Source organism: Alligator mississippiensis, chromosome 4, assembly GCF_030867095.1.
Source record: "Alligator mississippiensis isolate rAllMis1 chromosome 4, rAllMis1, whole genome shotgun sequence".
NCBI classification, from domain to species: domain Eukaryota; kingdom Metazoa; phylum Chordata; order Crocodylia; family Alligatoridae; genus Alligator; species Alligator mississippiensis.
The window spans coordinates 149,703,515-149,727,928 of NC_081827.1; the positions used below are offsets into that span (position 1 = coordinate 149,703,515).

General features: G+C 53.4%; 1 protein-coding gene across 1 annotated transcript in view; it reads right to left on the reverse strand.

Annotated features, from left to right (window-relative positions):
• LOC132250066 (scavenger receptor cysteine-rich type 1 protein M130-like) overlaps positions 1-24,414 on the reverse strand; it is a 339,402-nt gene that overhangs the window by 17,448 nt on the left and 297,540 nt on the right. The window lies entirely within an intron of this gene.

Consider the following 24,414-nt stretch of genomic DNA (forward strand, 5'->3'; position numbering starts at 1 on the left):
CATGGCCCCGGTACCGCACAAGCTCCAACAGGAGACACCGCGCGCCTCTTCCCCACAGTCAGGTCCCTCCCAGCACCCCGATGCAGCCACTGCTGGGTGGGCGGCTGTGTGAACAGACCAGTCAGGCAGGACAGACAAGATATGGGGATACCCCATGCACAGATCCCCTAACAAGATGTACAGGGCCACCTGCAGTTTTAAATATGGATATTTCAAATGTTTGCATTTCTGGAACTGAGAATTGAACTGACTAAAACAGAGGGCTGAGTTCAAACCAAGAGGTTCCTGTTCCCATTGCTGGTGATGTGGGGCCACCTTGTGTGATGTGTGGTGCATTAGCCCTTCTGTACCATCTCCTCCTTTAACCACTGTGATGCTGTGCACCTCCTTAGGCACCTTGGGCATTTATACACATATATTTGTCTGCTCTGATGGGCCAGAGATCCAGTGCATTGGCGCAGACTCAATTAATTGAGTCTTCTCCTCACACAAGCTGATGTGTCCGGCATTGCGTCGCATGCATTTATATAAAAAGTGAAATGTGCACCAGTGCTGAGAAAATGGCAGCGGTGTGGTTTTGAACTAAAACGCTTTTGATGTGTTTTACTTCAAAAGTGCACCACTGCTGTTTTTTCAGCGCTGACGTGCATTTCACTGTTTATACAAATGTATGCAATGCAGCGCCGGGTGCTTTTAAAAATGCTTGGCACTGCAGCGCAAACATATGCACAAAATGTCCCTTGTCTGCTCATAGCTCAGAACAACAAAGTTTCTGCCCCATGAGCTGTGTGGGGCCCTCTCTCCGGGCTCGCCTGATCTCCCCAGCACTTCAGAGTCACACCATGTAACACCTCAGCCAGGGATTTCTTATTTTGCTGTTCAACTGCGGCAGGAAACAGTGGAGCTGCCTGCGCACCAAGTGCTGCTCAGCAGCCCGTCACGACTCCTCCATGGGGTTTCAACCTTGGCTCTCAGCAGTACAAGCAGAGGGCTCGGCTGTTCCACCAGACAGAGCAAGACCTTCTGCTATGGTCAGAGCAGGCTCCATCCTCCCTGGGATCCAGCCAGGTGAGTCAGCTTGGTCCAGTACCCGACACATGGGACAGCATTGTGGAAGCACAGTCTCTTCACCCAGTATCTTGCAGGGTTTAACCCCTCAGTCTTTCCTCACAGCTATGGTAGCTCTAACACAGCAGAGAAGTGTCACCGGCATGTCAGAAGTGCTCTCCCCAGCTGTGGGGAAGGCTGAGCTGGATGAATCCCCAGGGCTTGGGCTTTGGAAGCTTTTCTGAATCTCTTGGGGCTATGAACCGTGGTTTGAAATGGCCCCTGAGGTTTTTGGCTCCCCGGGTGCCTGGCTCAGCCTGGAGCACTGCAGGCATATCTGTGCTTGGGGCCTCTCTTCCAGGGCACAGAGGCACAGGCAGGCTAGGGAAAGGACAGGAAATCACTGGCTTCTAGGGAGGCTCTGGCATCTGGGACCCTTCCTGCTTCATGTTCAGGTTAGTGGATGTAGGTCCCACGTGGGCCATCAGCACTGGGCCTCATGCACATCCTGGAGCTGGTTGGGGAGGTACTGGGGGCTGGAGCAGGGCCCAGAGTGACCCATTAGAGCCCGGACTTGATTCCTTTGCATCTCTCACAGCCAGACCCATGGGAACCCTGGGCAAAGACATAGCAGAAATGTAACCCCCAAACTTGCTGCTCCTGCACTCGGGGGCCCTCTGTCCATCCCTGCCCACCCCACTCACTGCCCTTGCGCGCTCTGCAGCAGAGATACCTTCTCCCGTGCTGTGCTCCCCAGCCCCAAGGTGCTCTTGTGGCTGAATCCCAGGTGAAGGGCCATGAGCTCTCCTTGACTAACCCAAGAGCAACGCTTATGGGAACGTTCCCCTCTTGTGACCTGTGTGTGACCCAGGCACAGCCTCTCAACACCTGGCACAGCCCAGGCTGCTCAGCCACATGTCACTGCTGCTGGCCTCTGGCACCAAGTGCAGGGCGGCAGGGAACTGGTACCCTCTGCACTGTAAAGCACTGGGCGTGTTGAAGAAGGGCTCAGGAGAGCAAACCAGTGCAGCCCAATGAGTTTGTTGCTGAGATCTCTAGGACCACCCCCTTGGTAAGGCCTGGGGTCCTGCACAGCCCCCCCCCCCACCCCAAAGGATGGCAATGGTCCCCAGGGGGAAGGAGTGAGCACATCCCACAACCAACGTCCCTTGCTTTACACTCTGCTTATTTCTCACCTCCAGAACCTGCTTTGAGTCGGTGCATTTCTCATCTAGGTCACATACAGCTGCACCCCAGGGGCAGACAGACTTTACTGATGTGGGAACACCATCCTCTTGTTTGTGAACACCAAGAACTGAATTTTGGGCTGGGACTAGATATGGAAATGCTTCTTGGGCCACCCCACACCATGCCTCCGTGGCACCGAAGGACTCTCCTGGACACCCCTGATCAGTCTTGCCCATCCCAGAGCACAGTTTCTTCATGCCAGGCTGCTAACTGGCAGCCCCCCATGCCCACTGCACTAAGTATATGGGCCCGAGTAAGGAATTTCTTTTGGACTGCAGATGGTTCCTGGATGGCAGCTGTGGGCGAAACTCCTTTCCCCAGTGACTTGGCTAGGAGGGAGCTCCCTAGATTGGTTTTCCGCTGTGACTGTGATCCATTTTTAGTTACAGTTGAATGTTAATAGTTAAGATTTTGCTCAGGGAGTACCACTATTCCCCTTCTCCCTCGTAATAAACTTGTTTTAATTTAACATTTGCTAGTGAGTGAGCAGCTTGCTTTAAATTTCAACACCCAACTTTAAGTTACTTTACCAAGTTTCTGGGTGGCGGCTGGAGGTAAGTGTGAAAAGGTGGTGAAAAAATCCCTAGGGGCCTCTATACACATGTTTGGGGTGGAGAGAGGGCCTGCTTTAAGTAGAACGGCTCTGAGAGCCACTCCAATTAAACTGCCCACAGTGTCACATGTATTCAGCATCCATGCTTCAAAATGGCAGCAGGGGTGCTCTAACAAAGCTTGTTAGAAGAGTTTTAATTAAAGTGCTGCCACTGCCATTTTAAAACACGAGGACAGTGAACCGAATACACGTGACGTAGAAGCTGCTGGAGCATGCTAATTAGCACATTTCAGCAGACTGGCACCAGATTCAATTAATCGGGTCTGCTCTGACATGTGCTAAATACTGTGTGTTGAAGCAGAGGTGCATCACATGTACCGGTGCCCTATATTTGCATGCAGACATTTGTCCTACCATGCAGTGCCTGGTGGAGCAGCAACATAAAGGTCTTAAAGGTTGGGTGGCAACTGGCAGGCGCACACTCAAAAAGCAAGGCAGGGACATGCCCAGATTTCTTCAGGAGGCTCCCTTGGTAGTGGGGACATGTTTTGGGAGGATTCCATGAGGGTTTCGCCCTGGGATCCCAGCATAAGGGCAGCTCCTTATTGGTAGAAATGTAAATAGGAAATGGGGATGGGGAGTAAATTGGTGCCTGGCATGGCCAAAGTGCTCTATCAGGTAAGACTCTGGTCAGGGGTTTCTGGGAGAGTCTTCCGGTGCCACGGAGGCATGGTAGGGGGTGGACAAAGAGGATTTGTTGTCATCCCAGCCCAAAACGCAGTTCCTTATTCAGGCCAATATACTTAGTACAATGTCTCGGGGGGGCTGTCAGTTGGTAGCATAGCACAGCCAAACTGGGTCTTGGGCCAGGCAGGACTCTGGTCAAAGATGACCAGAAGAGTCCCCTGGTGCCACAGAGGCATTCTGTGAGTTGGCCCAAAATGGATTCCCAACCATTATTCCAGCCCAAGATCCAGTTCCTTACTCAAACACATATATTTAGTGGAGCATGTGTGGGTGGGAGGTTGGGGGGGGGGGGGGGGGTCAGCTGGTATCCTGGCAGGGCCGAGCCACGCTTTGGGCAGCGCAAGACTATGGTCAGAGATGTCTAGGAGTGTCCCCCAGTGCCATAGAGTCATGGTGCTGGGTGGGCCAAGAAGCATTTCTACCTCTAATCCCTGCCTAGAAACCAGTTCCTAATTCAAACCCATATATTCAGTACAGTGGCTGCAGGGGGAGGGGTGGGGTGGGAGGGTCAGGTGTCAGCCTGGCACGGCGAAACCGTGTTTTGGACCAGGCAAGTCTCTGGTCAGAGACGTCCAGGAGAGCTGTCCTATGGCACAGAGGTATGTCATGGGGTGGCTCAAGAAGGATTTCTAGCTGTAATCCCAGCTCAAATTCCAGTTCCTTATTTTGATCCATGCACTTAGTACAGTGACTGGGGAGCTGTCAGTTATTAGCCTGGCATGGCCAAGGGCCTGGCATCTCGAGTCAGAGATGTCCATCAGATTATCCTGTGGCACAGAGCCATAGTGTGGGGTGGCCCAAAAAAGATTTCCAACCAGAAACCCAGACAAAACTGGTTGCTTATTGGAGCCCATATACCCAGTACAGTGGGCGTGGGGGGACTGTCAGTTGGCACCCTGGCACACACAAACCGCACTTTGGGCCAGGCAAAACCCTGGCCAGAGATGTCCAGGAGAGTCCTACAAGTGACAGAGAGACATGGCATGGGATGACCCAAAAAGAATTTCCAATCATAATCTCAGCCCAAAAGCCAGTTCCTTATTGAAGCCATTGTATTTAGTACAGTGGGCATGGGGACTGGCAGCTGGCCAAACTGTGCTTTAGGCTGGGTAGGACTGTGGTCAGGATTTCTTGGGGACAGTCCCCTGGTGGCATTGAGAGGAAGTTTCGGCTGGCCCAAGAAGTATTTTGCCCCATAATCCCACCCTCATTTGACCTTCATTTAGGGCTCTATACTGGATGAGGGATATTGTTTTACATATTAATACATATGCATAGCCAATAAAATTCTCTCTCTCTAGGATGTGTAATTCATTAATAACAAGCTTTTTATTGGGTATAGATTACCTGTGAAAAAGAAACCGGGAACAAGAAATAAGGAACCGGGAATAAACAACCAGCTTCAGCCTCATCCATTACCCCATCATGTGCTCTCTGGGCAGAGCTGAAAAAAACGGAGGGAAGGTGGGGGTGGGAAGGAAAAAGAAAAGAATAATAATAATAATAATAGATTGAATCCAGAATAACATCAGCTGGGAAAGAGGCAAATTTTCTCAAAAAGAGGGTTTCTGTCCTCTTGCACCCCCTCATTGCCAACTGGAAGAAATCAAAGTCATCATCTATGCAGGAGGTGGTGCCTTTTTTTCCAAGATGGATCAGTGGCACCACAACCTGTTTACAACTGAAGTTACAAATAAATGAAGACCCATCCTGCCAGCAAGGCCAACTCAGGACAGAGGAGTGGGAGCCCACATGCAACTTCGCCCCCACCCAAAAACCAGCTGTAGATTTATTTATTGTTTAAAAAGAAAAAGAAAAGGATTCCCCCCTGCCAAAAACTCACCCCCAAGCACCAGGGAGAAATTTATGACAAGCAAATTGCGGTGAGTAACCAAGATTAGATGTTTCTATTCCCGGAGTGTCACTCCTTCACTTCTTATGCAACAAGCTGTCACTGCTCCCCAGAGCAGGGCTCTCCTGAACATCTCGAGACACCCCAACGCTGCTGGAGCTTAGTCTAGAGACTGTACAGTTAAGTGCATCATGGGAGATTGGTGCCTCTTGAGTCAGTGCGGCACGGGCCCCACCTGACACCAGTAAGTGACCAGCAGGGGGGTCTGCTGGGGGCCAATCTCACTGACCAGGGCGGGTCCCCAGTGGCTGATCCCACTCACTGGGGGGGAAGACAACATCTGGCCCATAGGCAGATTGTGAGAATCCTCTAGGTCTTAATCTCCTTCTACAGGCTCCTAAACCCTTTGGGTCTCAAACCCATCTTAGTCAACAGCCACACCTATATTTTCTTCAGTGAGATCTGAAAAGGGCCCTTATATGTCCTTTCGTACCTGCTGAGGACATTGAGCAACAGGCAGAACAACCATGATGCCAACACTGGCCTTGCTGACCCTGTATTTGTAGTATCAGGGTCAGCAGCCCCCCTGGGTGAGTGTCTGCTGCCACGGGGAGAGGGGGAAACAGAGGCAGGGAGAGAGGGGCCATTAGCTAACACTGTGTCCATTTATCTGTGAGGGGTCCTGTTGAGGGCACACTGAACACCTCTGGCCCAGGCTTGGTGAAGCCTGGAGAGACCCTCAACCTGGCCTGCACCGTCTCTGGATTCTCTCTCACTAGCTGTAATATGAATTGGGTTTGCCAGGCAACAGGGAAGGGGCTGGAGTGGGTAGGAGTTATCTTGCATGATGGAAACACCAACTATAACAGTGGCCTCAGCATCAGCAGAGACACCTCCAGCAGCCAACTGCACCTGAGCCTGAGTAGGCTCCACCCTGCAGACATGGCCCAGGATTTCTATGGCAGAAATACACACAGTGAGTGAAAGCCCATGAGAGCCTGCAGAAAAGCCAGCCCTGCAGGACCCGCCTGCCTGTGTGAGCAGCAGAGGCAGCAGGTGCCAGTCCCCTGCTCTACCTGCTGGGTCGGACACATCAGGCCTTATAGATCACTGGACCTTCCCCTGCTCCCTTAGCTCTGTTTCTGGCACACACTAGTGATGATTGTGTCGGGTCTTTTCCAACAATTTCCCCTCCTCCCTTGCACTCCAATCTTCCCTGGGACCGGCTGGAGCCCCCGGGGCCCAGTGTAGCAAAATCCCTAGTTTTCCCTTTTTTTTTCCTTTTTAAAATACATTCGCTCCCCTTCCCATAACCATTTCTGACTTTCTCTCAGCCCTCTCTATCCCTTATAAGCGATTAGAAGAAGTACTAAGTAGGCTACATTCCTCTATGCTACTATTGTAATAAGCCGCTTTTATATTGTAAATAGTGTTCTGTTAGCTTTGTATTGGTTTTTACTGTTTTGTATTGTATTGTATTGTATTCCTATCGTTTGTGTATTGATATTTATTGTTTCATATTAACATCGTATGATTTAGACATGCAAGGCGGGTTGGCATGAGTGATGTCTAGTATCCATTTTGTGTGTCAGGTTCCCATCTTGTTCCCATCTTGTCCCCATGCCCTGTTATGTAATTATTTTGTAACCTATGAGTCCTGCCTATCCCTCCTTTGTAAATTGGTTCCTAAATGAACAGGGATGAACAAGGATGCTTGAAAGCCAATGGCAGTAGGTCTAAAAATAACTTCCTCTGAATTACTGAACCATCAACTCGATGACCCAACCAGCTCCCTGCATTGACCCTCCCTGGCTCAAGATTTGGAAGACAAAGACTGCTGCGAAAATCAGTCAACCACCATCACAGACGCCTGAAACTGCATGTCCTTACCTAGGTTGTGGAAAAACATGTGTAGACTTCAGGGTCAGGTCAGCAGAAGCTTTTATTCAGAGCCACAGCTGTAGGAGAGATCTCAGAGTGACATGGATTCACCAAGCACTCCAGGAAGGTCTCTGCCTTCAAACAGAATCATGCACTTTATATAAGCTTTTGAACAGCCGTTACACGGACATGATTGCAAAATTAAAATTCTCTGAGTAAGCAGTCAAAGACAACTAACAAGCACTCTGGTATCTCAGGAAGAACAGGCACATACTTCCCTGCTATCTCAAGGCCGCAGTGAGTGAAGCAGTTGCAGGGGAATTACAAAGAACAAACATTTCTCTTTGGCTGCTCTAACATGCAGAGCCAGTAATTCCCCACTCAGCTGTCACGGTCATCTTACAACTAGTAGTTTAGCTTGACCAAAGTTTAAGGCATTCATTTTGTTTAATTCCACACCTAGGAGTGCACATGCTCAGTACACCAGGGGCTGCCCCTTGCTTGGGCCGCCCCTGCCACTAGGGTCCTAGGGAGTGTGCCCCATAAATACGGGTAGGGAAGACAGACCCAGTAGGACACCCTCTCCATCTGGACCAGCACCACGCCACACCACCTATCCACCCAGAGGCCCTGCCAGCGACCCCCTCTGGACAACACCTGCTGGACAAAGACCCCCTTCCAGGATGGCTACATAGCTATCACCCCCATCCTCTCTTCAACCAAGAACTTGGTCTCCGTTTCTCTTCCCTACCAGGACTCCAAACCTTCCATTGAGTCTCTTTCTTCTGCTACCAGTGGGTGTGTGTGTGTTTGTGTGTGTGTTTGTGTGTGAGCGAGCGCATGTGCATGTGTGTGTAGGATTCAAGCTCTATAGTACAGTGTTCAATTAATAAAACTGCTCTTTGGACCCGAGTTGGGTTTTGCTTTACTACGGGTCTGGCCCTGCTACAATCTCTGCTCCTCACCCCTATTAACTTTTGTGTCTGATTTCTCCCTCTCCTGCTCGTGGGTCACCACCACCTCCAACATCTGTCCTACACTCCTGTGGCTCCAGCTGTCCTGAGTGCCACTCTGCCTGCAAATCCCTGTTTCCTTGCCATTGTCTCATCCCCACTGCTTTTTTTCCTGATCTCTGCCACTGTTATTGCCTTGTCTCCACTGCCCTTTCCCCTGATCTCCCAGCTTTCTGCCTCTATCTTCTGGCTGTTTCCTCCTTGCCACCGGGCTTTTTCCCTAACTTCCACCCTGGCTCCAAGTGAGCCCAAGGTATCCCGGGGCCACTTGACCTTAAGTAACCTCAAGCCTTAGTTCCTCAGCCAGCTTCTCTATAGTCTCCCGCTTCTAATCCCGGTTCCAGCAACTTTCACTCCTTACACTTTCTCTCTCACCTTAACCTTCCCGCAGGTATCCCAAGTACACCAAACACACACAGACATACTGTACCATCCAAGTTAGGAACTCACATGTCTGCATGTGTAGGTGGGAGGTTTGTGTGTGAAGTGCTAATATATATATTTATATTTATATATATAAGTATGGCATTGTGTGCGTGATACATGAATTAGTGATCCGTGTGTGGGCACTGACACTAGAATTTTGTCAAACTTTTGGGGTGCATAGTGTATAGGTCCTTGAAGTGGTGATAAGAGTGCATGTGCCTACCCTGGTAATTTGGGATGTGTATGTGCCTGAGTTGGTAGTGTGTGTGTGTACACACCTGGTGGGGGTGTATGCCCCTAGAGTGCGTGTGTGTGCCTAATTGACTCTTTTATGTGTGTATGTGCAATAATACACCAGGCCCTTCTGTCTAACAGTGCGATATTGAGATCCTGAGTGCTGGCCTGACCCCACAGAGCTACACCAGCACAACACTGGATCCTTACGCCTGTCATACACCTCCTAGCCCATGTGTCACAACACAGACAGTGACAGGCTCCCAGGCTCAAGCACCCAACACCTACTATGTGCCTTGCCTATCTCTTCACCACAGCCAGGATTGTCAAGGCTTCTCCAAAACATTGGACGAGTCCAACACCATGGCCTGAGGGCACATCTGTGTTTGTCTCTTGGGATCCTCAGGATCCTGAACTCAATCATCCCATGGGCACTGCTGCCCAAGCTGCCATCCACTATTACATTCCCCACCAATTTTTCCTTGTTTCTGAGCAGCAGATCAAGAAGAGCACGGCCTCAGTGAGAACAAGTGAGAACAAGGGCCTGTGACCGGGAAACTTCTGCTACCTGTTTGAAGAAAGCCTCATCCACCACTGCCCCTGCTCTGGTGGTCTATAGCACACCCCCGACCACCACAACACCCTTCTTGCTCTCCCCTCTAACCTTAACCCAGAGACTCTCAACTGGAGTGTTTCATACTGCAGCTCTGAGCAATCATCTCGCTCTTTCATATAAAAAGACTTTGGTATATCCAGAGTGTCATTAACTCAACTCTTATGAAAGAGCTGTTACTTCCACCCCAGCACTGTGGCCTTTTGAAGGAATTCAGACATCCTCAGAGTGCTAGGGCTCAGTTAGTCCACATGAAGTAGCATGGAGACATCCCTCACTGTCACATCTGTACCTCCCATAAGAAAAATCTGTGGGAAGGGGCTGCTCCTTGGAGGGAAGGGAAAGCACAAAGCCCAGAGCTTTGATAGGATTCACCTGGAAATAAACTAAGAGAAACCCACATCTGCCCTTCAGGCACATTCCCAAATTCCTCTACGCCATTACCTGCCTCTTCATGCTCCTCAACCCCTTGGCTCCTCAAGCTCCTGGCTGTGAATAGACAAACCTGATCCAGAGTGCTCTGCAACAGCAGGGGCTCATGCAGCTCCCTAAGAAGGCTCAGCGCTGCTCTCAGGGCACAGTATCACCTCCCTCTGCACAACTATTTGCTTTGCAGTGGCACCTCTTACAAAATGTGCAACAAGTATATAGAAGGTTTCTACCCAGCTTTAATTTGAATGTGCAGTGGGCCTGATGTCTATTATCTCTGCAGAAGGGCAGTTCCCACCGCCCTTCCCATCACCTGGCTGTCTCAGCACAGGACAATGAAATCTGGGGGCCTATGCCCTTGGGCTTCTTACTTCCTCCCCGCCTCCCTGTCCTGCTGGTGTCTGGCAATGCACCATGAAGCTGGGATCCTTCTCACAGCCCTTCTTCATCTCCTACCCCAAAGGATAAACATCTAACCAAGCCTGAGTCAGGTTTCTTTTCCAACCAAAGTTCTGTTCAGACCTGCCAGCATCATTTTTTCCACGTGCCTCCCAGCACTGCTCTGGCAGTGTCAAGGACACAAAGGTTTTCAGCTCCATCTGATTCCATTGAACGGATGAAGATGAAGAGCCCTGCAGTCCCATGGAAGGGCTCAGAAAGGAGATGGAGAAAGACAGATGTAACAATATATCAAATCAGTGTGTTTGTGTAGAAATGATGGTACAAGGCAGGATAGCCCAGGACCAGGATGATACAGCTGGAACAGGAGCCCCCGGGCCAGGATGTGAAACAAGCCCCGGTACAGGACGGTTGGCGACATTCAAGATGCCGTTGGAGTACAACACAAACATCATTTGTTTAATCATGGTACAGAAAAGATCTTTAGCCCTGCTGCAAGTTCAGCAGCAGCTATTACATCTATGAACCTAGGAAGCCCTGGCACTCCTGCAGCACCCGTCTGGCCAGGCAAATTAGCGTGGAGCTCTCCGCGCGCCTGACCCATTCCCCAGGGCAGTCCCTGGCCCCGGTTGGCAGGGCCAGCCCTGCATTCCTGCTCTCGCAGGCAGGGTGGCTGGGAGCAGCCCGGGGCCAGGCGCAAGCTGTGCCAGGCAGAGGCTTCTTGTCCCCAGTGCCCCTGGACCCCTGGGAAGGGTCAGGCCAGGCTGGGGAGGCAGTCGCTTAGCAACCAAAGCTGCCCCTCCTGCATGGAGGCAGCTTGCGGAGGGAAAGCGAGGTCCTGGGCTCACAGGGGCTCATGGAGGTCATGTTTTGGCTGCAGTGTCCTTCACCTGGCCTCCCACAGCAAACAGGTCCGTGCGGGCTCCTTGTGGCCCCAAAGGCCCCACTGTTCCTAACAGACCTCAGGCCCTGGCCCCCACCCCATGCAGTGCACCCCGGGGATGCAGCACACGCTCCCAGATTGCATTCAATAGTCACTACAAGATTGACAATTATTCTGGTAGACTCCCGGGCAATCCGGGGGGAGGTTGGCAACCCTAACACCCCCGACCCCTGCCACTGCAACCTGCTCAATGCTGCCATCCCTCTGCCCCAGCTCCAGGTGCTTTCAGGGCTCCCTGCCCAAAGCCTACTCCCCACGCCAGGGACAAAGGGCCCAGCCTGCTTTCCACTTCCACACAACATCCGCTTCATAAAGCATTTTGCTGCGAGCACGTGATCTCTCCAACAGGCAGCAGCCTGGCAAAGACTCATGAAATCCAGCAGGGCCACGGGCATGGGGCCACAGTAGGAGCAGCTCACTGCAGTTTGATGAGCAGTGAGAGCAAAGAGGTGCAGGAAGTGCTGCAAGAGGTGACTCTGCGTCCTGCCTGATCTGCTGCTCCTTCGATTACCACCAATGCTGAGACCGGATCCGTGATTCCCAATGGGCTCGATCCAGGTCCCACACACTCCGGGAAACAAAGAATGTGGGAAAAACCCATCAGATAATGTTCCTCACAACCTCCGAACACGCCAGCTACAGACATAGGGCAAAGGCCAGAGAGAAAATTGGGGTAATCTGCAAACTCACGACACTTGCCACCAGTCTGCTGCCCACCTCCTTCATCTCCTCAGATTGGCACAGGTGAGAGCGTGCCTCCTGCTGCTGGAAGAAGCTGGACATAGTCCTGACCACAGACAGGGTGCTGTCTTGTCTCCCAGCAGACAGCGATTCATTTTTGGTAAGTGTGCTAGCCCATTACGACGTGAAAAGCCACTCACTGTTCCCGCATTCAAGCCTGCTTCTGTCATCACGGCCAGGGTTCACGCTCCTCTGGGACACTACCCAGGTGCCACAGCTAAGACAGCAGGGATTGGAAGGAATTGCTGCTGCTCCTGCTGGCTCTGACACATCCAGGAGGATCCTCAGGACGGGTCTTGCTCTTCCACATGGGGTCATGTGTAACTGTGGGTCTGGCAGAAGAGTGTTCCCTAGGTGAGATTCACGCAGCCAGGGGGATTTGCCCAGCTGTGCCTTTGTATCTTCTGTGCCCATCTTCATCCTCCCCCATCCCGAGGCTGTGCTGCAGGCAGGGCAGTGCCCTCGTCTGCACTGCTTGGGCCCCAAGCAAAGGGCAGGGTGTTCTTGGGCTCTCAGGTCTTGTTCCCGTAGCATTGGGAAAGCTGTCAAGTGGCCATTTGGAGGATTCCCGGGGCACAGACAGCCTCAGCATGAATGGACTAGGCTCAAAGGCCCAGCAGCCCCACCCCACCCCTCCACAGCCTCATGTTTGATTGCAGGGAGCAGTGGCCTTAGGAGCTGGGCAATCAGCACCGTGTACAGATGAGTACTACGAGCAGCTGCTAAGAAGCTCCGACATCCCATTTGCTGTCTGGCATCTGGCTCAGCCTTGGCACCCTGATGCCTCAGGACCAGGACACACGGGATGAGGAGCCAGCCGGAGCCTCCGCTGTTGCTAAGGAGCTACTGCGCAAGGTTTTCACCCATGTTTAACTCGGGAAAACAACGAGGAAAACATATGGAGAAGTTGGAAGTGTTGTGCTGCGTTCCAGCAGTGCCGTACGGGAAGTCCTCTGTGCGCCCGCGCTGCTGTGGGGCTCTGGGCCGCTGCTGGACTTAGGGTGCATTTTTCTGAAGACTCCCATGTTGCAGAAACACCATTCCCACTCAAATGGGGGTGAAGGATCATCCAGGTATATTAGGTACAAAGCACTTCTTCACTGATTGGCCAATGGGGGTCAGCCCTGAGTGTTTCCGGGGAGGTCCTGACCCAGATCGCATTCAGAGACCCGTGGCCAAGCTCTGACTCCATCCCCACAGACCAGCCCTCACCCATGCCCCATCTCAGCCTCTCCCATGGGGCTGCCAGTCCATGCAGAGCAGGATCAGTCCCTGTCCCTGCCCACAGCCTGGGGACACCCAGCAGCACACACCAGGGCCCAGTCTCCTGACACTGCTCCTCCCTCTCCTGCCAAACACCCTCCTGAGCTCCCTCCTGCGGCTTTGGAGGCAATCCGGGTGCCTCAACACCGGAGCCAACTCTCATCCTCCCTCTCTGCTCACCCAGCAGCTTTCAGGAGGACACGGTGAGATCTGATGACAGCTTGGACCAGCAGCTGTCAGAGACAACTAGCAGCACCATGACGATCTCTGATGAGCCTAGCCCGAGGCCCAAGAACATGTCGGATGTTTACAGGGACCGGAACCAACCGCAGGAATTAGGGTGAGGGAGCTGCCTGTGCCTGGCCCTGACCTGCTACTGCTGGCAGGAAGAGGACAGGTGGGAGCCATGGGGCAGGGCTGGGGGCAGACCGGGGAGGCAGGGGGCATCCATCTCTTGGGGCTGAGACCAGGGTGGGAAGGGCAGGAGGGACCTCCAGGAAACGCACCCACTGGCCCTGCCCCGACTACCCCGGCCCTGACATGGCGATGACATGACCTTCTGAGCCCATCCCCAGGAACCATGCCCCATCCATGGCTCATCTCAGCCTTTCCGGTGGGGCTGCCAGCCCATGCAGAGCAGGATAGGTCCCTGTCCCTGCCCATAGCCTGAGACACACCCTTCCCAAACACCCTCCCAAGCTCCTTCCTGGGGCCTTGAGTGCATCGGTGTACCTTATCCCCCGAGCCACCTCTCAGCCACCCGCTCTGCTTCCCCGGCAGCTCTCTAAACAAAATCCAGAGTGATGACACGATGGGAGATGATGACTCCCCAGACTAGCAGCTGTCAGAGACAACCAGCAGTACCATCACAAGCTTGGATGACCCTAGCCTGAGGCCCAAGCAAATGGCCAACATTTCCAAAGACACCCCTCCACGCCAGGACAGTGAGCCCACAATCATTGTCTGGTTTCAGCGGCCAGACGAAGACACCAACTTGCCGCTAGACGTGGCCCCTCAGGCAATAAAAGAGTGGCCAGAGAGGGGTGACTGGGAACTGATGTCTCTGACCAGCGAGGACATGGTAGATTGAATGGCCATGTGCTTCCTCTCCTCGGTTCTGGTCCCTGCGTGCCCCGTAACACCTCAATGATGGGTGCTGAAATCTCAGGCCTCTGATGACACCACGCAACCCGGCTTCCTGATCCGGCTCTCTTTGTCACACCAACTGGTGCTGTAAATGACCAGCAAGTTGTCCTCATGTCTCTGAACTAGGGGTGTGCAGAGTTTTGGGCGCTGATTCGATTCGGAGGCCGAATCACCAAGTCCGAATTCAATCGGGTGGCACATACATTACACACACGCACATACACAGAGAAGAAGAAGAGATATTATATACTTACATGCACATACAGAACAAGCACAAGACACAAGAAGCCAGAAACATACATCAGAGAAGAAAAAGAAATATTATTTTAGTTACACACACGTACAGATGAAACACAACACAGCAGAAGAAGTCAGACACATGCATCATAGAAGCAGAAGAGCTATTATGAAACACCACACAGAAGAAGTCAGACAATCATAAAACAGAGAAGAAGAAGAGATTACATACAGTTATTAGCTAGACACACATACAGATTAAACACAACATAGAAGCTAATGCTCCGCTCTCTGAGCTGAAGAGGGCACTCACTGCATCACCAGCCAGCAGGGGAAGAACATGTCCCTGCTGAGGTCCCGTGCCAGGACAAACTTGGTGGTATGGGCTGGGGCTCTGGGAAAGGAGGAGGCCCCAGGTCCTGGACATGACCACTAAAACTGCACTCTGCCTGGGTTCGGAGGCCTGGTGGGATTGCCAGTAGCGTGGCAGCCCCAGGAAATGCCAGGACTGAGGATCTCCCTGGTGAAAGGCGGATAGGAGGCGCCATAACCTCCAGCCACCACATGCACGCACATAGTCCTGGCTGGGGAAAGCCCAGACCCATCATGTCTTTGACAGTTCTGAGGCTTGTTGGTTGCAGTGGAGTTGTGAGGCTCCAGGTAAGCTTAGCTTAGCTGCCTAGGATGCCAGCATTATGGGTTGAAAAAACCCTTCAGCAGGCTAAGGAAGTACCTGCAGTTGTTGTGTGTGCTCTTCTTTGATGGAACGGATGGGAACGAAGCCAGAGCCTGGCATGCAATGCAGGCAAGAAAGCCAGTCAGTGAAAATAGAAATGGAAGCATCAAGGGGTGAGAAAGACTGGCTAGAGAATGGGGAAGGGGGACGTAGCAGGTAAAAATGGAGAGGTACCTAGGGGGTCAGATATCCGGCAGGTTGTAGTGTCTCCTCAATCCAAAGTCTCTATTGAGTCCATCAGTTTCTCTACCTAGGAGGTTGATGAAGTGAAGTTCAGAGGCTGTTCTGTGAAAAGTGGTTTGTAAATTCCCTTTGAGGATCAGGCCTGAGAGACTGGAGACAGAAAGGTTTTTTTGTGAGCAGTCTCTCCCCACAGGTAGTTGGATATTCTGTCTTTGATAGATTCTGGTGTGCAGTTTGTGGGGGGACTGGAGATAGGTTGGCAGGTTTTCTGTTTTGGGCGGTAGGAAGTTGGCTTCTGGTGATGAGGTTAGCCACGTTAGGTTCTTGCTTGAATTTCCCAACCGCTTTTCACACAGGAGCCTATGAACTTCACTTTATCAACCTCCTAGATACAGAAACTCATAGACTCAATATGGACATTGGAGTTATGACAAGGTACAACCTGCTGGCCATCTGACCGCCCAGGTAGCAGCAGGTACCACTCCACTTTTAGCTGCTACATACCCTGTTTCCCTACCCCAGCCTGTCTCTCTTGCCCCCTGACTCCTCCATTTCCATTTTCACTGACTGGCTTTCTTACCTGCATTGCATGCCAGCCTCTGGCTTCTTTACGATTCCTTTCATCCAGGGACAACGCACACGCCAACTGCAGGTGTTTTCTCAGCCTGACAAAGGGGTTTTCATCCTGAAAGCTTGCTAAGATATATTTCTCGAACTCTTCAGTTAGTCTACTAAAAGATAGCAGATTGACCTATACAACAGTGTCTGCCAGTGCCATATCCTTAGACCAACACCCCTAGCACGTCCCCAGTCAGCTGACCGGAAGGAGGCAGGGCCCTATGTACATCTAATCCCCACGGCTGGAGTTGGAAGGGAGAGTTCTCTGTGAGCTCCTGGAGAAGCAGCTCCTACATGAAAGAAAGAAAGGCTCTGTGACACAACGGCTGCTTGAGATGCTGCTAGTGCCAATGTGCTGCTTACTTAGCTCTTCGTATTCAAACTGGTGGACTGGGATGAGGCTGTAGGGGAGGAGGAGGCCTCACTGGGGCACACTACCATGTTGTGTAGAGGCCCCAGCATGAGTAAGGGTGCATCTTAACACACTCACAAAGTCACACATGTCATGAGTTTCGCTTGTCAGAAGCCTGAGGTGCAGCTTTCCAGCAACCCCTGCACCTATCTCCTTGAAATCTGGCAGGCATCATGGCCTCAGCAGGGGCTACCACCCTTGCAATTTTTATCTAAGTCAACTGGAAAAGGACAAAGTGACAGGTTTTTCTGTGATTCCCCATTACAGTCTATAACCGAATCTCCAAATCTCTCCAAATCAGAGCTGAATCTTCCAAAGCCAATTTCACTGAATCAATTCAAGACAGTCAATCCAAATCTCCAAATCGAATCCCTGTCCTCCGAATTGGCCCAATCTGAATCATACACTTGCCTATTCACACAGGCCTACTCTGAACCCTTCTTCCACACCCCACACTCCTACTGTCAAACTCAGGGGCTCCGCCAGAGTTTTTCCATGATTGAGCTATGGCTTCTCTGGGCAGCCAAGGACCTGCTGCATTAATTGTGAAGAAAAAGTGACCCAGACCTCCTCTCCCAGCAGCACTTTCCTGCCTCGTACCTGCACTGGAAGAGAGAGAGAATGTGAAACCCTCCAGCATCCCTGCAAGAATAAATACAGACTTGGCCCTTAGCACACTCCCACCCAGACCCCGGAAACAGCTCAGAAAGAGCAAGACACAGAGTATCAGCCTGGCTACACTAGGGCTAAACACACACCAGCCAGAAACACAAAGGGACAGGCCTCGTGGGGAAGTCCCAGGCAGCCACACGCCACTGCAACACCTGCACCAAGGACAACTGGACTCCAGCCATGGGAGGTCACTAAGTCTAGGTTTATGTGTCAGTCTCAGCACTAACCCTGCACTCCTGGGCAGCCTGTCTGAACAGCACCCTGCAACCATGCACCCAGCACCTCCCACACCTGCAAACACATGGCCATGCAGTCCCCTCCATACACTGCCAGCCCCACCCCTTGGGCAGCCCTTGCGGATATAAGCACCAGAGAATAAGCCCAGAGCACTGTACATCACACAGGAGGAAGGGAGCCCGCAGCCCTGAGCCGTGCACCCACAACACACACTGCCTGCCCTTGGGCTCCCCCTCACAGACACCTCACCCTAAGCTTCCCACGAGGAAAGGCCTCTGACCCCAGGAAAAGCCCTGAACTCTCCATGACCTCCCACCCAAACTCCCAGCACCACAGACCTAGGCTCTGCCCCTATCCAGACCTGCAGTGTGCCCCCAGGACACACACACAAACATCACACCCCTGACCCACTGTGGCCAGCAGTGCTCCTGACACTCCCTCTGGTACCAGAGGTACATCCACACACACACACACACACACACACCTTGGTCACTGAGACCACATAGGGGCGGTTCTAGGATGATGGGAAGCAGGAGCTAGGTTTCTTTAGCCCCAGATCAGGCAAGAATTCAGCTCATACCACCCTCCACCCATACCCGTCCCTTCCCTTTGGTCCTCAGCAGTAAGGACCCTCTGCTCCCATTATCCCTTCTCCTGCCCACTGCTGTCCTATGCTGATGCTGGGGATGGATCCACAGCTGCTCCTTCCCCTCTTCAGCCGTGCTTTGCACAGGCATCATCAGGGTGCAACTGGGCAGGGAGGAGGACCCAGCCTGCAGCAGCCACGAATTCAACCTGGCTGCAGCATGGGAGAAGCTGCTCTGGAGCACCGCCTTCTCCGACAATCAGCCACAGACAGCAGTAGTGGTGGGCAGGGAAAGAGTGAATGGGGAAGGTACTAGAGGTTCACCGATACACCAGTTCATATGATATAAGCACCAAGAAATGGAATATTAACATTATCAGAAATAGGCTTTTCTTGGCTCATGTGGCCAACAGTGTTGCTCCATGCATGGGCACAGGCACAGGATGCATGGGGCCAGGAATGCAGTCCAGCAGATTGGAGGGAATTGTTGGGCTGATCAGTCTGTGGTGGGTGGAAGGGGCATGCAGGGGGCAGATTGTGGCTCTCACAGTGAGGGAGGTAATGAGTTTGGGGCAGGTACTGCCCAGCCGTGGTGGGGTGGGGTGAGAGCCACAAGTGACTAGTACAGGATGTGCAGGGACATGGGGAGGAGGGCTGCTCTCTCAGTAGCAAACGCCCCAGGGAAGGCATAGGGACTTTTGACCCCTTATCCATGTTCAGGGTGAAGGCAGGCTGCTGCTGGTGGCTGGGACCACTGCCAAGTTAGTGCCGGTGGGGGTTGCGGGCCGGGGCTGCAGTTGGCGCAGGCAGCAGTGGCATTTGGAAGGATCTTGGGGAGTTTACGGTGAATTGTGGGGTGGCTGTTGCCCACCCTGTAACACCCCTCCCACTCCCACTGCCACCTGCACTGAGCACAGTCCTGGTCCATCCCTCTGCTGGGCAGAGCCCGGCTTCGTCACGGGCCCTAGACTACAGTGGCAGCCCGCCCTCACCCCTGGCACAGATCTGGGCGGCATATGCCCCCCATTTGTCCGCCAAGCAACATGAAGCAGCAGGAGCCGCCCCTCATTTTCCACACCCTGTGGACGACCTGCCCGTGGCTCCATCCTGCGCTGCACCCTGCCCTGCCCCAGCTGGGCTGCATCTCACCTGCCCCAACCCCACTCCCTCCCTCACCATGTCAACTTCAATCTGCCCAAGCCCCATGTCTTCCCCCCACTCCCTCCCATATTTACCAGACCAACGCTGCTCTCCCAACTGCCAATCATGCATATCAGTAATTGAATCAGTCTTGGCTGATACGACTCCTTAATCAATGGGCATCTGTCTTGGGCCAAAAAATGGATGAACCTCCATAACGTGCCTCTCAGCACAGAGGAGAAAGGAGGGGTCGCCAAGAGCTAGAGTCGGGGCAGGAGTTGGGGGAAACTAAATTTGTACCTGATTTAGGGACATTAAAAATAACAGTATCTGCTGTTGTTCCAGGGGTGACCCAAAAGGGGGTGTGCCTGTGCCACGGCGCCCCTTTGTAACAGAGCACTAGTTTGCGCTCTTACTTATAGGGGTGTGTGCAAGCAGCAGAGCAGCTTGCAAATGTCTCCACTCCCAATCAGGCACAATTGCCTGACTAGGAACAGGCCCCAGTGTCATTATAAGTACGGGGCTGTGAGCAGGGGTGCCACCAGTTTGCTGCAAGCAGCCAGGAGAAAAACACCACCCGGCTGGATGTGCTGTTCATAATATCTTGGAGGTACAGGGTAGCAGCTATGGGGCTGGTGGAGGCTCCTGGTCCTGGGGCATGATTGAAAACTACACCCTGCTGGGGTAGGATAGGTGTGATGGGGCTGCTTCTGGCTGGGCAGCTTCCAGGAAAGGCCACGTGTGCTGCCCCAGGCAAGAGTAAACCTCTCTCCCACTTGGACTAGGGTTTACACACCACGCACACTCACACGCACACAGACACACATGCACCCCCATCCATTCGTCTGGGTAGAGCACACCATGGAGCAGCAGCAGGGTCTGTTTTCTGAAATCCCCAAATATAGGAACAAACCTGTCTCCAGCTCTCACTACCCCATCCTTTCCCCTCCATCCTTAGCAGCAGTCCCCTCCCATCACCCCTTCCCAGCTGATGAGGGCAATGCAAGGAGGAACTCAGAGATGCTCCTGCCCTGCTCCAGCTGGCTCCACAGGAAACAGCAGCAGCAGGCAGGTCCCCCTGCCCTGTCCTCCCAGGGGCTCCCTTCCAGACCAGGAGCAAGTGCTAGATCCCTCCCCACATAACCCTCCCCATGCATGTCAGCAGGGGAGGGGCTTTAGAGCTACTCTGGCCAGGATCACCTTGGGAAAGCAGGAACAGCACCACTGCTTGCTCCTGGGCTAGGAGGCAGCACCCAGGGTCTGGGCAAGTTGGGGGCAGCCATAAGCTTCTGCTACTGCTGCTGCTCAGTAAAGCAGGGCAGCAGCAATTTGAGAGCTCCCTTCCCACCCTAGCACAGTGGAAGCCGTGCACGGGAACAGGGAATGAGAGGGTATGTGCTACTGAGCATGCAGGGGAAGGGGAGGTGTCACGATCGGGTGTGGCACAATGCATTTATCTCATGTCTTGGAATGAAAAAGCAGTCCCAGCTGCTGCTCCTGTGGTGCGGTCTGGAAGGGAGATGTTGCCCCACCACTAGATCCTTTGGATCCTCTGGCCTGCAGACAAAAACCCCTTCCCCACTGCTTCCACCTGGGTGCCCCCCACGCAAGTCCTGCCTGCACGCAGCAAGCCCCAGCCCCGGGGGCACACACCCACCGCCTGGACACCTCCTTCTGCACCCAGCTGTGACTCACAGGCAGCACCTCAGCCTTGCCCCAGCACACACGCCACAAGGTCCCAGTGTTACATTACCTCTAACTCCCCGCTCTGCCCTGCACCCCCCACCAGTCACAGACACACGCAGCGTCCTGCCAACCCAATACACTCAACGGTGGTGTCATACAGTGTCCTTCCCCTACACACACTACATGGACATGCCCCCAGCAACCTTCTCCACACACACTCTCCAACCGGTAGGAGCCAGCATCCTTCCTGCACCCCGCTGAACCGGCACCCACAGACACTCTCCGTCCATCCCCGCAACACGCAGCCCCATGACATGCCGGCAGCACCTCCCTCTGCCCCTGCATGCAGTCCCTGCCCACTGCCAGCACCTGCACCCTGGGAAGAGCCAGACCCCTCCCTGGGGCAGAGAGGAAGGAGCTGGGCAGTGCAGCACGTGTGGTAACGTCACCTGGGAGAACGCGGGTCCGGGCAGTGGCTCAGGGGGGCAGCAAGCGGTTTAATGGCCAGGGGGACAGCCCAGCCGTGTGTCTCCATGGCCCCACCGCTCACTGGAGCTGGTGCTCCGGGTGGGGCAGGCCATGGCCGGGGCCTCCCACATGGGGCTGGGCCGGGTCCTCCCTCCTCACCCCACCATGGAGCCCTCACCTACAGCTGTGGGCAGAGGAGGGATCTGTGGGCCAGGGGAACTGCATGAGCTGGGCAGGGCGGAGCCCAGGCACCACTGCTGAAGGAGGATTCACGCTGGGCAGCCCTGCAGTGCGGAGCCTTGTGCTGCCCATGCTGGTGGAGTGCGGGGGAGCGATGACCGGGCATGCGGGGCCTATGCTGGCTCCTGCACCAAACACGTTGCAGCTCCCACCACCTCCTGCATCATTCCCTGAGCACAGCAGGGATGAGCTTCTCTGGACCAGGACAGCATGGGGCTAAGGATGCGTCTGTGTGCAGGGATCAGTCCGTGGTGCCCAGTGGTGCCTCGTGTCTGATTGAGCTCAGCCCAGAGCCAGGGCAGGGACACTTTAGACACCAGCTGCGTCCCACATGCATAAGGTGCAGGCCCAGACCTGGCACAGAAGAGGGAGAAGTGCGGGGTCATGGTGCGTCCCTGTGGGTCAGCAGCAGTGCAGGGTCATGCTGGGTCCCCATGGGTCGGGAGCTGTGTCGGGTCACGCTCGGTTCCCATGGGCTGGGAGCAGTCCAGGGTAGTGGTGGGTCCCCGTGGGTCAGGAGCATTGCGGGGTCATTGTGGGTCCTGGTGGGTCAAGGACAGTGTGGTATCATGGTGGGTCCTCTTGGGTTGGGAGTAATGTGGGGTCATGCTGGGTCCCCAGGGGGTTGGCAGGAGTGTGGGCTGAGTGGAGGTGCACAACGAGGAGGGGTTTACACTGGGTCTCGAAAGGACTGGCCCCAGAGACTCGAGGGGAACTCAGAGACACTCCCAGGACCAAGAGGGCTTGGGGAGGGGGAGGATCCTCTAAAGCATGGGCTGAGGTCGTCATCCTCCAGTTGTCTCCAGTGGTGAGCATCCAGACCTGGCTGGGGCACACAGAGGATGGGCATTGACTTGCACACAGCTCCTGCCAGCTGCATCGCGCGGTGTCATAGTACACTGACCAGGATGCTGCTGTTTTCTTTTAAGGCAGCATGAGTAAAGAGCAGACGCTGGGCAGTCTGGCTGCTAGATATGTGTCATAACAACATGCTTGAAAACTAGGAGGTATATGTGACCTGTGTTGTTCCTTTACAGCACTGAGGCTGCGAGACACGTGTTTGTGAGCCAAACTTAATTGAGAAAGCAGCGAGAAGCAAGCCCAGGAATTGGAGGCTGTGTTGGCAGGGCATCTGCTTGTGAGCACATGCCCAGGGGAGAAGTTTTTCCTGGTATTAATGCTGAAGTGGCCTTTCAGGTCCTCGTTTTCCCATGGGGTGCTCTAGTGAACAGATATTCACCAAGCTCCTGATGCACTCCTCTGATATAGCGGTAAGCCGCTATCAAGTCCCCTCTCAACCTTCTCTTCTTTAGGCTAAAGAAGCCCAGGTCCCTCAGCCTTTCATCGTATGGCTTGTCTTGCAAGTCCCTCATCATACAGGTGGCTCCTTTGAGGACCCTCTCAAGTTGGTATGGGGAGTGCTTGTAGTATGGGGAGTAAGCAGGAGGAACTGTGCCTCCTGATTGCGAGTAAGAACCCAGATGTAGTTGGGCTCACAGAAACCTGCTGGGACCCTACCTATGACTGGGCGGTGGGCATTCGGGATACACCCTATATAGAACAGACAGGACAGAGAGGAAAGGTGGGGGGAGGGGGGTTTCACTCTATGTCAAAGAGCACCTCACATCATCAAGGATTATCTTCAGGTTACAGGAAGGTCGGGCAGAGGCACGATGGGTCAAAGTACAAGGCGGGTGAGGAGAAAGGGATATTACGGTGGGTGTCTACTACAGACCATGCAACCAGGGGGAAGAGCTGGAATAGGACTTCTCAAGTCAGCTTATGGAGGCAGTTAGGTCAAGGGATGTCATTGTCATGGGTGACCTAAACTACCCAGACATTTGCCGGGAGGAGCAGACAGCCAGGTCTGACCACTCGCGAAGGTTCCTAGCTGTATTACAAGACCTTCATCTTATCCAGGAAGTGCACAGCCCCACTAAGTGTAATGCCTTGCTGGACCTGATCCTGGCCACGACGGATGACCTGGTGAGGGGACTGCAGGTCCATGACCACCTGGGCAATAGCAATCATCACCTACTGGATTTCACTATCCAACGCAGGGCGTCTAGGGCTCACAGCAAGGCTAAAGCCCTTGACTTCAGAAGGGCCAACTTCAATGAGCTTAGGAGACTAGTGGGGGAGGCACTAAGGGCCCAAAAGGTAGAGGAGATGGGAGTCCATGAGGGCTGGTTGTACCTTAAGGGGGCGATCCTCCAGGCCCAAAGATCAACAGTCCCTGGGAGAAGCAAAAGGGGTAAGAGTGCTCAGAAACTCCCTTGGCTCAGCAAGGGCATTCAGCAATGCCTGAGGACTAAAAGGGAGGCGTAAAACCAGTGGAAGGGAGGAGCTATCACCAAAGAGGAGTACTCCTCCTCGGCCTGGGAGTGTAGGAGGGCTGTTAGGAAGGCCAAGGCAGAGATGAAACTCAGGCTAGCGGCCAAGATTAAGGACAACAAAAAGTCCTTTTTCAAGTATATTGGGAGCAAGAAGAAGGCCCCAGGCAATGTAGGGCTCCTGCAAGATGCAAACGGTAATCTTGTGGCTACACCAGCCAAGAAAGCTTATATTTTTAACAGTTTCTTTGCCTCTGTTTTCTTGAACAGGGACCAGGATATCCCACGTACCAGATGTAGGGACAGTCTTGGGGATAGCTCTATCAGTCCT